The 15,002-nt window shown below is 41.9% G+C and overlaps 1 protein-coding gene and 1 long non-coding RNA gene across 6 annotated transcripts in view; one reads left to right on the top strand and one right to left on the bottom strand.

Annotated features, from left to right (window-relative positions):
- PACRG (parkin coregulated) overlaps positions 1 to 15,002 on the bottom strand; it is a 592,113-nt gene that overhangs the window by 178,920 nt on the left and 398,191 nt on the right. The window lies entirely within an intron of this gene.
- The window catches only part of LOC118153135 (uncharacterized), a 44,541-nt gene that overhangs the window by 15,552 nt on the left and 13,987 nt on the right, over positions 1 to 15,002 (top strand). The window contains exon 1 of one of the 2 annotated variants that reach the window (XR_013534668.1): positions 10,836 to 11,101. The exons of the other annotated variant lie outside the window; for it this stretch is intronic. This is a non-coding gene — a long non-coding RNA (uncharacterized LOC118153135). Of the gene's footprint in view, positions 1 to 10,835; positions 11,102 to 15,002 lie in introns of those variants that run through there. 2 annotated transcript variants of the gene reach the window in all.

Here is a 15,002-nt window from a genome sequence, read left to right as displayed (position 1 = left end):
TCAAAGAGAGGATGAGAATGGGGCCAGTCCTGGCAAAGAACAGTATTTGGACAAAGAGGAAGGGGTCAACTGTCACAGGCAAGAGCAACAAAGAATAAAGACACAAAGGGGCGAAGCAAGAACACTCCATTGAGGGATTCCTTAGCAAACACATCTAGTTAGACTAGATGGTCTACAAGGAAAATAGTAAAAGAGAGGTTGGGAAAATTGTTAGAACCAGATGATGGACATAGAGATTTCTATTAGGTGGGTGCAAAAGTAATTGCAGTTTTTGTAATTACTGTTAATGGTAATTACTTTGGCAATTGGAATTACTTTTGCACCAACCTAGTAGACTAAGGGATTAAGATGGAAAGTAATAGAGAGATGCTGAACTTTTGGCATAAAGAAACAAAACAAATAGTTATTATTTATTAAAAGCTTTTTTTTCCTGCCAAGCATTGCACTAAGCACTTTATGTAAACTGTCTCCTCTGAGCCTTAGGCAACCCTCTGAAATAGAGACCCATTAGACAGCCAAAACAATTGAATATAGACCATTACATAATTTCCCTGCAGTCACACAGGTTGACCTATGGTCAGAAAGATGTCAGGTCCTAACTCCCAGAACCTGTAAATGTACCTTGTTAGGAAAAGGGTCTTGGCAAATGTGATTATGTTAAGGGTCCTGGGAGAGGATCCTGGCTTACCCAGATGGGCCTTACATTCAATCACAGTGTCCTTATGAGATAGAAGCAGAGGGGGATTTGGACACAGCGCACAGAGGAGCGGGAGGCAATGTGAAGACAGGGCAGGGACTGGTGTGGTGCGGCCACAAGCCAAGCAATGCCGGCAGCACTGGAAGCTGGGAGAGGCTAGGACTGGATTCTCTCTGCCGCAGCTTGCTTTCAGCCCAGTGAAGCCGATGTGGAGCTTCTGGCCTTCACAACTGTGAGAGAACACTGAGTCTGTGGTCATCTGTTACAGCAGCCACAGGAAACTAATATGGGCAGTGTAGGACGGAGTCAGGATATGGCCGGCCTATGTGACTCTAAACTCATGTTTTAACACTAACTTTGGATGACTAGTCTAGAAATGATGTGTGGAATGGAACAAAAGACAAAGCTAGAGCAGTGAGGTAATATAGGAAACTAAGACAGTTACCTAAGTGCAACCAAGTATTTGAATGCATATGAATTACCATGAACATTCCAGTTAAAGTTGATTCAGTGTTGAAATGAACAGGGAGGAATCAAGGAGATCTCTAGAGCAGGGTCTCCAACCCACAGGCCACAGAGTGGTACAGGTCCGTGGCCTGTTAGGAATTGGGCTGCATAGCAGGAGGTGAGCGGCAGGCCAGCAAGCTGCCTGAGCTCTGCCTCCTGTGAGGTCAGCCGCCGCCTCAGAGTCTCACAGGAGCATGACCCCGACTGTGAACTGCACATGCGAGGGACCTTGGTATCCCACTCCTTATGAGAATCTAATGCCTGATGATCTGAGGGGGAGCAGCTTCATCCTGAAACCACCCTCTCCTCTGTTCATTAGAAAAATTGTCCTCCACAAAACTGGTCCCTGGTGCCAGAAAGGTTGGGGGCTGCCTCTCTAGGGTTAATTACCATCCTAGGAGATAGGTTATCATGCTGATAGCTAGATTGTCCATTTTGGGGCAGAGGTGGAAGAGACACCCCCATGGCTATGAACAGAGCATTCCGAAACTTATTCTTCAGGACCTCATCGGTGACCCTTGTTCAGGATCTCAAGTTAGAAAAATGTCCACATCCAAGCTGAGGCATTAGCCAACATTGAAACTGCTTTATCATTCAGGTAAGTATCACAATGTGTAATTATAAAAACATTAATGTCAAACTGATGACAGGTTTGTAACTCGTTTTAAGTTTTCCCCATTTGGAACTTGCATCTGCTAATGCCCCAGGCAGACAGCTCCGACAGGCTCCCCCACTCCTGCGCCTGTGCTGTGGTTCTCCGCACAGGGCCTCTGAGCTAGAATCTGAGGCTCAGGTAGAGGAGAGTGGGAAGGCTGAGCCACGGCTTCCTCACCTGTAAAACGGTGAGCTCAGCGCCATGGCCCTTGCAGGGCTGTGGTGAGAATGTTTGCAGGTAGCACACTCAGGGCCTGATCCAGGCTGCAGGGCCAGGCAGAGGGCTGTGGGGCCACCTCCTTTTATTCGCCGGAGGAGTGTCCCTGAGCAGTTTCTCCATCTGTCAAACGTGTCTCTCTTCGGGCTTTGAGGATTAAATGAATCTACACGGATGCAGCCCCTGGCGCCGGTAAGCGCTTTAGAAACGCCAGCTATTATTGCTGTCACTTGGAGTGTGACCGGCTGGAGACCGAGCCCCAGACTTGGATCACGGGGTCTAAGGGCGCACTGGCGGTGTCCTCGGAGCCAGGGGAAGAGTTGGGACAATGGAGAAAGGACGCCAGAGCTTTCCCTGATCTTGCCGCATGCGAAATCCTGGAGCTGCCCTGTGAATGGATGGGGTTTTTCTGAGGACTTTGGTGGGTTCATTCAGCACTGCCTCAGCGTAAGCCTCGGTCTTTACCGTGTTTAAAACACCGGAGGAACAAAACGGCGCCGACCACTGCGAGCCAACAAGGAAGTGGGACGGGAGGGGCAGCATTGGGGACGCATTCAAAAAGGGAAAGTCTAGTATGGCCACTGCACACGTTGTAGGTCACGGATAATGATGAAATTTAAATTCATCTCCGAAGTCTGTGTGACATTGGAAAGAATGGGGAGACTTAGGAATGAGTCGGCGGCAGCGTCCATAAAACAGAGCCCGTTAAGCAACTGCGATTTCAGACATGGACCATGATAGATAAGGCTTCTCCAGACAAAACGCCTATTTCATGTTTCAAAAATATTGCTCGTCGCAGAGCTATCACAAATCCTGTGCTGATTTTTATATCTCAAAATAGTTCGAGTAAGAAATGCCTTTGGAAACATGGCTGTAAATAGCAGTTCCGTTTAAACAATTCAGCTATTGAAACAGTGATACATCCAAGTCTTTATATTTGAGGAATCTAATAGAACCCAGAATCTTTCTATGGCATTAACACATTTAGTATGCATTCAAAATGAAAACAAAACAGGAACATTTCCAATCTATTCAATTTATTTTTATTCATCGTGTATGATTCTCTTTAGAGAGTATTTAGTTGAATAAATTATTCAAAGCCAAGTGTATAGATTGGCATAAAATGGATTCTGCATTAGTTCATTCAGTAATCCCTAAATTGGCAAAAAATCAAGGTGTAGTACAACAGTTTCGGTTATAACTGTGAATAAATTTAAGAGATGATGTTATAGAGAAAATCTAAGGATTGGAGTAAACAGCAAAGTATTTTTTAAAAAAACGAACCCTGAAACTAACGAAAGCTGTGCAAATCTTTATGGAAAAAATTTAAAAACATGAACGAAATATAAACAAATTTTAAATTAATGGAGATATGCACTTTGTTTCTGAAGGGAAAATTCACTCTCTTAAATAAACATGGCAAGTTCCCATAAACTAATATGTAATTCCAGGCAGTTCCAAAAAATAATTCCAGCAGGATTTTAAAAATGGATCTTGACAAGCTGATCCTCAAATTTAAATAGAAACACAAAGGTTTAAGAACAGGCTAGATGATTTTGAAGGAGATGGAGGGACTGTATACTCATAGTGGGTGAAACAAGAGAAGCAGAAAACACATGCACAGAGGGAAACTTCACATCAGAGAGAGGCAGAGCAGGGAGTGAAGAATGGTGCTGTCCGTAGCAGATACTGGGACATGCCAGGGCATGTCTTAATCAGAGTACAAAAGCCCAAAACCACAAAGGGAGGATTTTGATGAATCTAATGACATTAAACTTCTAATCTTATTTTTGCAGACGACTCAATAAATAGGCATTAAAAACCAAAGTCTGGAAACACAACCAAACAGTAGTATTCATAATGAACAAATACCGGAAACTGATAAAAAGTAGGTAAGTAACCCAGAAAAAAACAAGCAAAGTATTGAAATAGGCAATTTTTAGAAAAGAAACTCGATTAATGTAAGAAAAGTTGCTTAACTTCACTAGTCACGGGGAAAAATGCAAATTTAAAGATATATCTTGTACTCATTTGTTTAGCAAGAATTCAAACGTTGGGCTTTTACAAGCGTCAGCAGCTTGTGGAGGGATGCATCTCTCACCTACTACCTCTGGGCTTGTAGATGGGAGAGCCATTGGCCACAGGTGGAAAAGTTGAAGATGTGATGAACATAACTTTCAATCCAGCGTTTCCACTTCTAGGTATTTACCTTAAAAGAACTCCAGCTTGTTTATACTAAGAGAAACGTGGAAGAAGATTTCCTGAATCATTGTTTATAAAAAAGAAAAATGAGAAACATTTAAAATGACAATCAGAGAAATGAATAAGTTGGGGTATTTACACAATTTACACTCTTTAGTTAATAAAATGACAACTAGAATCACATGTAGAAATGCAGATCTCAAAGTAATAAAGATGCACAAGAAAGCATGTTGAAGAATGATAAGTACATTATGATAATACTGTTCTTTTTTTTTTTTTTTTTTTTTGAGACAGAGTTTCTCTCTTGTTACCCAGGCTGGAGTGCAATGGCGCGATCTCGGCTCACCGCAACCTCCGCCTCCTGGGTTCAGGCAATTCTCCTGCCTCAGCCTCCTGAGTAACTGGGATTACAGGCACACTCCACCATGCCCAGCTAATTTTTGTATTTTTAGTAGAGACAGGGTTTCACCATGTTGACCAGGATGATCTCAATCTCTTGACCTCGTGATCCACCCGCCTTGGCCTCCCAAACTGCTGGGATTACAGGCATGAGCCACCGTATCATACTGTTCTATATAAAATTAACAACGTGAAAATGTATTGTATGTGGTTACAGATATATGTACTGAGAGTAAGAAGGTATGCATGTGAATGATAAAGAACGATTTCAGGGAACTCATTACCTCGGAGGAGGGAGGAGATGTAAAGTAATTAGAGGAGGGCCCACAGGTGGAACTGGTGTTATTTGAAATGTTTTTCCCCCTGACAATCTTGGGAAGCAAATGTGGAAAAACTGTTGAGATTGGATAAAGTTGATGGTGGGTCCACGGGTATTCATCTATCAGTCTCTATGTTTTTCTGGATGTTTGAACTGTTTAAAAACACATTAGTCCATCAGTAGTAGCAGTCAGGAAGGTGCTAGGGAAAGCAATGTTATGTGCTGCAGTTCCAGGAGTTGAAGATTTTCCCCCTCTTATTTTAGGTTTTCTGAAATTAGGATGCATATTCCAATTAAGATGTGCATTAATAGAGTACGTTTTCCCCTTAAAAGCTGCTACAAAATTGATGGCATGTCTTACAATTCTTGCTGCTTTAGACATTAGTGCCGGTCTGCGGTATCCTCCCTCTAAAGATGTCTGTTAGTGTAGAGCTTTAGTATAGCACAAAACATGAAGTTTTGTGAGGCCCTGCACTTAGAAGGACTCTATGCATGGCTTAAACATCCTCAGTGCCCATTGGAGACAGAATTTTGGTGAGCCCACAGTGTGTAGGGGTCAATAAACGTGTGACATCTCCTACAGAGTAAGCAGGGGCCTTACAGCCCTGAAATGCCTGACTTTCTGTTTGAGCCAGAACTCACTTGGAATGCAGAAAGAAGGCAATGGCATTCTAAAAAACAGTGAGCGATGAATGCTACCAGAGCCTCCCTCAGTCCTGTGCTTTTCTTGTTGGGGCCAGCCACTGAAGCAGGAAAAAAATGAGTGGATTGGTTTTGTGCAACACACCCACTGTTCTTGCAAGAACAAAGTGCATATGCACATATATAAGTTACAAAATTCAAATTGTGTAGTTAGTTTCAGTGATTTCACATTTGAATTAGACTGTGTCTTAAATGCTGTAATTTAAGACAGCATTAAAAATTGTAATTGCACAATATTAAGATGAATGGTAAAATTCATGTCAACATTTACATGTTTAACTTTTCTTTACATAGAATGCAACTAAATAGCAAGTAAAAAACACTATGACAAATTGAGAGACCAGGGAAGAAAGAAAAGAGCTTTGTATTTTAGTTAGTAACACTGCTTTCCTGCTTTTGCAGCAAGGCGTCCACATTTCCGTTTTGTATTGCGCCCAACAGCTTCATGGCACAGCCCTGCTTGATAGGCAAGATGTACAGCATGTCTTTGCTTATGGCATAGACTTGGTGGACAGGCAGAAAGAGAAATATGTCTCCTGCCAACAGAATGAAGCTGGAAAATGAATGAAGCTAGATAATAGGCTTCTCTCTAGGGGTGTTCTAATAACATATTCCCCTTGAATGATCTACTTCTGTTTAAGGAACAAAGGAGCATGAATCAAGACTTCTTTTGCTTGGGGATTATACACAAAAAGTCAGTTAATTATTCTTCTCTTCCATGATAAACATCAGGCACACATTTCTCTACTTGTTGCAGAGACTCATAGGTATTGATTAAAATTCAGCTCCACTTATTCTTGAGTGTTAGATGAACTACATTTCCCACATTCCTGTGCGGTGAGGTGTGGTTATGTGACTGAGTTCCAGCCAATGGAAGAAGTTTAAGTGATACATGCTCCTCCCAGACTTGGCCTATTAAAACATCCTCCACAACATCAACTTTGTGACTAGGATCACAAAGCTACATGCTGAATATGATAAAGCTACTGTCAGCTTAGGTCCCTACAACTGCATGGAGCAAACTCTTCTTCCCCCCAAATCATCTGGACCTGACCAATACTGGCCTATTAACCTGAAAAAGAAATCAACTTACTGATTCTTAAGCCACTGAACTTTGATGGTATATTCTGTTACTTTGGCACAGTCTAGCTTAACCTAACTCATACATTCATCATAAATGTCATATGAGCACAAGCAGCCGAGAAAAATTACCTAGAAATTACTCTCCCTCATTTCCATGCCTTTTCTCTTTCACTAATTCTTGGGAACACCTTTTAAAATTATATTTTTCTAGTGCACATTTAATCAATTGATGTTATTTGAAGTCCACTTGGAAGTGAAATGAAGCTTTTCTCCCCACTTGCAGGAATCTAAATTGCTATTAAATACAAGTAAAAATTATTTCGGCATTTTTCTTCTGGATTTAATAAATATCATTAAGAGCTCAGAATTAATTCATCAGTTGGGTGTTGCTCCTGCTGAGGAGGTGCTGAAGTGGGTTATGTTCAGGGTCTTTTCCTGGCTCTGTTGGTCCCGTGCTTGTAACTGTCATGGTCCTGTGTTTCTGCTCTAAGCAGGACTGCCGTCAGCTTCACGGGGCTATGACCAGGCTGCGTCAGCCACAGGGCACACGCAAACTGCTCAAAGATTCTTAGAGAAAATGGACATAGAAAGAATCACATTCTGGGTGTCGTATTTCAAGTAGAAGTTGGCAATCAAAAGGGAAACTTGTTCTCTTTCACCTTATCAATAATGATTCCTGGCACTCAGATTCGGATTCTTCTTTACTTCCTTGCAAGAGATCATTTTAAGGTTCTAGGACTAGAAAGGTTGTTCTGTTCCCTAAAAAGGTGACTGATTAAATTTTCTGATGAGCAAATTCAAAGGAATGCTATTAAAAAGTCATGTTAAATAAAATATACATTTGTTAGATTTCTAGTAAAGTGGCATAAATAAAACCAGCCAAACTTGTGAAAACAAATTACTTTTTTCGCCTTAAATAAATCTTATTTTCAGATCCACAGATATTTTAACTCCATCCACATATTAAAAATTAGTATATACTAAGCTAATATTATAATGTATTACTTACGTTCAGCTGGACAAAACACAGCCCATCTTTCTGAAACAGCACCACATGCAGTCAGAGCTGCACACAAATGGCTACACAGTAGTTTGAAGATGAGCCATGTTATTTATGACTAAGTTTTGGGTCTTTCAAAATAAAACGAATGAGACATGTTGAATGAACAAATGAGAAGATTCAACACGTGCCTGTTGAACACAGTTTATGGGTAAAGTATTGTGGTAGGGGTTATGAAGGGAATGAGAGGGTTTTCAAAAAATAAGTCAAAGTTTACACGACCCTTGTGTAGAATTTTGCACATCTAATTACACGTTCAAGTCTTAGCCTGTTTGATCCCTGCAACGCTCTTAGGTGGCGAGAGAGGCACGATGGCTCCATCTCACAGCCGAGGGCTCTTAACATTCAACGGTCCCAGTGTTAGTTTCTTATGGCTATTGTAAAAACCACAAACTTGGTGACTTAAAACAAGTGTCTCATAGTCTAAAATCAAGGGCTCAACAGAGCCACCCTATCTAATGGCTTTAAGAGAAGAATCTGCTTTATGCATTGCTGCAAATTCTGGTAGTTGCCAGAAATCCTCAGCACTTCTTGGCTTGAAGCTATGTGGGCCCGTCTGTGTGTACATCTTCACGGGGCATTCTTCCCTGTGTGTGACTGTCTTCATGTCATCCTCCCTTTGTGTGTGGCTGTGCCTTCTCTTCTTATGAGGGTGCTAATTATACTGGATTTAGGATCCACTTGATTCCAGGATGACCTTATCTTAACTAATTATATTTGCACAATCCTATTTCCAAAGAAGGTCACATTCTGAGGTTCTGGGAAGGACATGGATCTTGGGGGGAGACTTTTCAACTCAGTATGCCCACCTGCAGTGTTTCTGGCTCAGTGAAGTTTCCCTAACTGCTCCTGGGCCAGATCAGACAGAACTCCAGGCACAGGACCTGCTAAGTGCACAGGTGCTTGATGAGCCCATGATGTGCTTGCTGAGCCCAGGTAAAGCAGGGCCTGTGGGAGGAGGATTAGGCGTGAGGGGAGGGGCTCAGTAGTGGGAGATGATGCTAAAAAGGCACGTTGTGACCAGAGTGGGAAAATCTTGGAAACTACTTAATGAAGTTTTGACAATATTGTGGCAGGTCATCGAAGGGTTTTGCACAGAAAAGTGGCGGAGGTGGTGCGGTCAGATGCTTCTGAAGACTGGCTAGGAGCTTGTTCAAGTACTTGAGGTTAAAGGTGACAAGCATTCAAAACAGGGTATCAGGAAAGAAAGTAGGAAAGAATAAAGACATAGGGAGGGTAAAATGGGCAAAAATTACTTCCTGACTTGAGGCCACAGGAGGAGGAAAAATAAGTGAAATCGCCAGATGTTGGGCCTAGAAGACCAGGAGAAAGGAGGGTTCTCCGGACAGACACAGGGAGACTGGGCGTGATGTCCAGCGCAGTTTGTTAACATTGCTTAGCTCCCCCACGCCCAAAGGTGCCGATGCAACCACCTTTCATTCCAGCTGGAAACACAGTCAAGACACACACAGGGCTGAGCAGCTTGTGTTTGTGGAAGTGACTATGCAGCTCTGTCTTCTCTGTTCCCTCATTCCTTACCTAACACATTGCTTATTTTGCCTTTGCCATTTCTCCTTTGACTTTTTTTTGTCTCACTGTGTCCCCAGGAGCAGTAAGAGACACATGAGGTGTACTTTTCTTTGGAAGGCATGTCCTTTGCCAGATTGGTGTGAATCCCTCCATCTTTCTCTTTGGTTCCTTCATTTTCTGGAAGGACCCACCCCTTCTAGTCTTGTTATTTTTCCAAACAAGCTCTTTTAATCTGCCAAGCACTGTTTTAGGCATTCTGCAAATATAAACCCATTTAATCCTCACAGGTAAACCTACTGTTACCCTTATCATGTGGATAAGGAAACTGAGGCACAGTGAGGTTGGATACCTTGGCCAAGGACGTACAGTCAGAAAGAGGTGGAGTCGTGCTCCTAACCACTGCCATGCTGCCCTGTGACTGGGAGGAAGATGGGGGCTGCTGATCGAGACAGTGTTTGCATATCTCAAAGACCTGGGCGGTCACTGGACACAGAGCACGGTGTCACCTCTAATCATAAGAAAACAAGGAACGCGCTCAACATTGAAATCTAGGTGCTGTCTAGAGTGGATGACATGCAAGAGATAGAATTACTCTTGATGAAATGTGAGACTGGGGTGTCTGTGCCCTGCTGGTGAGGGCTATAGTCTCATTCCTTCATCTCTCACCTCGCCATCTTTTTGCTCAGTGGCAGGTACTCAGGTACTGTAAGTGCCGTCTCTTGGATGGAGTCACAAGAGACCGGGAGGCATAAAAACTGACAGTGTCCTTTGAATGGACTAAATCTGGCTCCAAACTGATTGAGTGGCTCCAAGCTTATCATCTCAAAGCAGCGGTTCTTGAATTTGAGTGTATGTGCAAATGGCTTGGAGAATTGTTTAAGTGCAAATTTCAGACTCCTTCCTCCACTCCCCGCACCCTTGCCCCCTCCAGGAATGAGAATCCTGGGGTCTAGGAGGCCCCATCTGTAAATGAGAACAGTGGTTCTAGCCCAGCTGGTACACGGACACATTTTAAGAAACTGTTAGAGGCTGAGCTACCACAACCATCTGTGGATTTTAGGTGTTTTCCTCAATATTTTGAATTATTTTTAAAATATTGGGAATTCTCTTATACTTAACGTTTAACACATACCATCTAGGTTTCTACCAAAAAACAAACAAAAACACATGGATGAGATATCTATCAAATGAAATTTTTCCACTGGGCGTTTTCATTATACATTCTTTAGAATATATTTAAGGAGCAGTTACTTCTGGAGACCTGACGATATGGACCAAAAATAGCTTCCTGAGAGGTAAATGGATCCAAATCTTTATTTAGTTGGAAACTTTCCCATTAGCTATCAATTTTGGGTGAGTTGTTCTATGCGTAATATGTACACAGTTTTGGCGAAACGACAGTCTGAGATCTTGTCCATGATCATCCTAATGGCATGCATCAGGCAAATCAGACACAATTCTACGTGAACAATCTGCCAGTGTTTCAAAGCCTCCGAGGCTGAATATCACTGCACTAACCACTTTCGGTTCCATTTCAGCAGTAAATGAAGTTATATAACTTGCAAGAGTATAGCTCAATTTTTTAAAAAAGCTCAGCCTACAGACAAGAGAAATGACGAAGGCATCCTAAATTCATTTTCTACATGATAGACATCTATAATGGAGTCTATCAGTTTCCATCAGCATCCCAGACCTTCCACAGCCTGAGTGCAGCAGCCGCCCTCGTCGAAGGTATTTGTATTCTGTTTCCTAATATACTTACTGCCTTTAAGTAATCAGGTTTTCTCCTGCTCAGCTACTTCTGACTAGAACTAAATTATGATTCTTTAGAAGGATGTTTAAACTCATTTTCCATTTACAACTGAGGGCAGTTTCTCAGCCTTGCTTCTTGTTCCAAAGAAAGACTAGATTAATATTCTGAGAATTAAGCTTTTTCTCTATTCCTCAATTTCATCCAGTTTTAAGCAGCTTTCCTGAGTATAGAGAACCATCTTCTTCAATGATCTCACCAATTTTGGTATTTTAAAACAATGACACTTTAAATTTAAAAATCTTCTGGAAATCAGAAATTTTGAAGCTGTTTGACAAATAATAAACCACAATTATGGAACAAAGAAATACTTAAAAAAATACATAGCATATATTCTAAAGTTCATGTTAAGAGACGGATTACAAAAACACGTGAGGCATCTTAAAATATATATATTTCACCAGGGATGGTGGCTCATGTCTGTAATCCCAGCACATTTACATGTCTGTAATCCTAGGTGAGGCCTAGGTGGGCAGATTGCCTGAGGTCAGGACTTTGAGACTAGCCTGGCTAACATGGTGAAACCCATCTCTACCAAAGTACAAAAATGAGCCAGGTGTGGTGGTAGGTGCCTGTAATCCCAGTTACTTGGGAGGCTGAGACAAGAAAATTGTTTTAACCCAGGAGGTAGAGGTTGCAGTGAGCTGATATCATGCCTCTACACTCCAGCCTGGGCAACCAGAGTGAAACTCCATCTAAAAAAAAACAAAATAAATACACACACACACACACACACACACACAGAGACATATTTCTGCCAAGCAAAAGATATAGTATTTCCACAGAATCTGTTAACTTATAAATAATTGGCAGGCTTTAATCAGGCTAAACTGTGCACTCGGAGGTACAAGTGTATGCGGGAGTCATGGCACATTAGTCCTGATGACATGCTGAAACTCAGATGACAAGACTTTAACATGAACCATTTCCATCAATGCTAAAGACAAATACTTCTTCCTACATGACAGAGAGCACGTACACCTTGGATGTGTGGTCAAGCCTTTTGCAACTTCAGTGTCATGACTGACCTAACTCTATAGCCCAGGAAGAGGAATCTAATAAAAATTAATCCAACTGAGGATATAGAGTTATAAGGCAATGTGAAGATTATTAACAAGAGCGAATGTGAAGGACCCACCTGTGCAGGTGGAACAAGAGACAAGCAGTGGATGAAACAGACAAGCCCTTCCTTCAGGGGGCTCCGAGTCTCAGGGGAAGGAAGCTGCAGCTTGCTCTCTGTGTGGAAATATTAACTGACAAAATACCCATTAACAGCACAGGCTGTTTTCCATAGGTGCCATGGAAAGGCTTAAGCAGGAATAGGCCAAGGCAACCGTCCTTTAAACTTCACAATTTGACAAAATATCATAATTGAAAAAATACTTGTCTGAAATGTGATGCCTTCGAGAAAAGTTTCTGTTTTTCTTCCTGTACCCTCCGGGAGAAAGAGTCGGAGCCGGGCGGAGCTCTGGAGATTACGCTGCTTTTGCTAAATGTTAGAAATGGCACTTGCCACTTCATTGAGCCTGTTGGCATTAGTTACGTAGTCTCATAAAAAAACATTAAAGGCACTACTAGGGCTAAAGTCTGACAACTCCTCAGGGTTGATGCTATGTAGTCAGTCCCTAGCTACTTGAAGAGTTGGGGTGAGAGGTCAGGAGGGGCACAAGAGCACTTGACCTGTGTGTCCACCCTCCCTCTAGTGGCCTCTGACCTATGGTGCAGAACGTGGCCAGCGGAGCTACCAGGGTGCCTGCACAGACTCCCCCTCGGGCCAACACCTGCCAGCAGCTCAGAGCAAAGCAAGAAGAAACGTGAACACCACGGGCCTTGTGGACTTACAGCCCTTCATTTTCTTTTCCTTTCTGTCTTGGTCTGCGCCATTTTGCTTTCATAATTATTCTGGGTTTTTATTTTTAAATATCTAAATATATTCACTCTTAATAGGAATGGTTTATATGAAGTCATTTTATCTTCACCTCTGCAGTGCCCTTTATATTCTTTCGCCATTGCTTTCTTTGCACCCTGTATGTTCATTTAATTGAGTATGTGTAAAAGGAAGGTGAACTTGAAACACTGGGTGTCAGAGAGACAGGGAGAATTATTGTGACCTGTCTCAACTGCATTTGCTCCGTTCCTTTTGTAATTGCCCTCATAAATACCAAAGGCAACCTTGGTCTCAATGTTGTGTAAAAATAAAATGCCACAGAAATTAGTTCTGGAAAATGAACAGAAGTGGGAGGGCTCATCTTGAGGATGAAATGTATTTAACAGGTGTTTCCTGGGTGGTTCTAGTGTTCAGTCTCAAGATCAGCCATTGTAGCAAAAGGCAAAAGGCCTGATTCAGGGGTTAATGAGACAATATTTTGCACATGCTACTGAGTGAAATTGAATGCCCTTGTATTTGGTATCTTATAAATGAAAGCATCATTTGGCACACTTTGTTTGAAATAAAAATCTCTTATCCCGACAATCCCCAGATCCTCAAAGATAATCTTCACAGTTAGGGGGCTGTTCGTCCAGTCTTTTTGCTTTGCTGTTACTGGGATATACATAAGTGTTGTCATATGTATATACATACACACGGACACACATGCCATGGCAGTTCCCGCCCTCTTCTCCTTGCCACCACATGTGCCAGCTGTCATGGCCACCTCCAGATAACACCACGTGTTCAGGGGAAGGGGATGAAGTGAGAGAGCAAAGGGGAGGTGCCATGCTCTTTTAAACAAAGCACTCTTGTGGGAACAGTAGAGTGAGAACTCACCCATTACCATGGGCGGGGCACCAAGGCATTCCTGAGGGATCTGCCAGTGCCACCCAAACACCTCCCAGTAGGCTCCACCTCTAACACTGGGGATCACATTTCAATATGGGATTCGGAGCCACACAATTACACCTCAGTTATGCTGAGCAAATAGAAAAGGAAGTGTGTGTATGTATGTGTGTGTGTGAGTGTGTAAATGTGGCAAAGTAGAATGAAGATGGGCAAACACATGAGAAGTTAGAAATCCATCAGGTCAAAGAACTTGTAAATTTGCCTACTCTTTCTCAAGATATTATCTAAGCCTTATGAATGTATTTATACTAGAAATTTTTCTACTCTTTTCAGGGGAACTACAGACAAATTTTAATACCGACAATAGGTATCCAATAGTATGAAAATCACCATCAGCAGAAAACGACCATTAATGAAGCATCTTCTTTTCCTTTGAAAAACTCCTCTATGTGTATAAATTAGCAGCAAGAGAAAAGAGGAAAAAGATCACTGTGAAGGATGAAATGGATGCTCTGTAAATGTAAAATAAACAAACTTAGGAAAACGAGTTCCTGATGGGTCCCTTTTATGACTGGGAAGTGATGTGAAATTCACGTACTAGGTATATTTCAGAGCAGAGAGGCCGCAGCAGTCCTGGATTGGCTGGAAGTGACAATTGTAAGAGTGATCTCAAACCTACAAGATGAGCCAAAGAGAGTGAGCTCATGACTCTGTGCTTCACAGAAGCCCTGAAGGAGACAGATAATTCCTCAAATAGAATGACACAGGCTAATTTGTAAGCAAAAGGAATTGTAATATTTAGCTGAAAGTAAGTGTACTCCGTAGCACTAAAATAGAAGGCAATTAAGCACAGTCCTGCTTAAGGAATGGAAAGGAAAGAGAAGAATAACGGTGTATGATGTTTTATGGTTTATAAAGTCCTTTATCATATTTGTTCACAACCAGAATAATTATCAATTCTATTTTTTGATGAATAAACTGAGGTTTGATGAGGTTAAATATGTGACCTTCAACCCACATTTCAGGCATTCATTCACTACAAA

Source organism: Callithrix jacchus, chromosome 4, assembly GCF_049354715.1.
Source record: "Callithrix jacchus isolate 240 chromosome 4, calJac240_pri, whole genome shotgun sequence".
NCBI classification, from domain to species: Eukaryota; Metazoa; Chordata; class Mammalia; order Primates; family Cebidae; genus Callithrix; species Callithrix jacchus.
The sequence above is the reverse complement of the archived record's forward strand: the minus strand, read 5'-3'. Positions and strand labels throughout refer to the sequence as shown.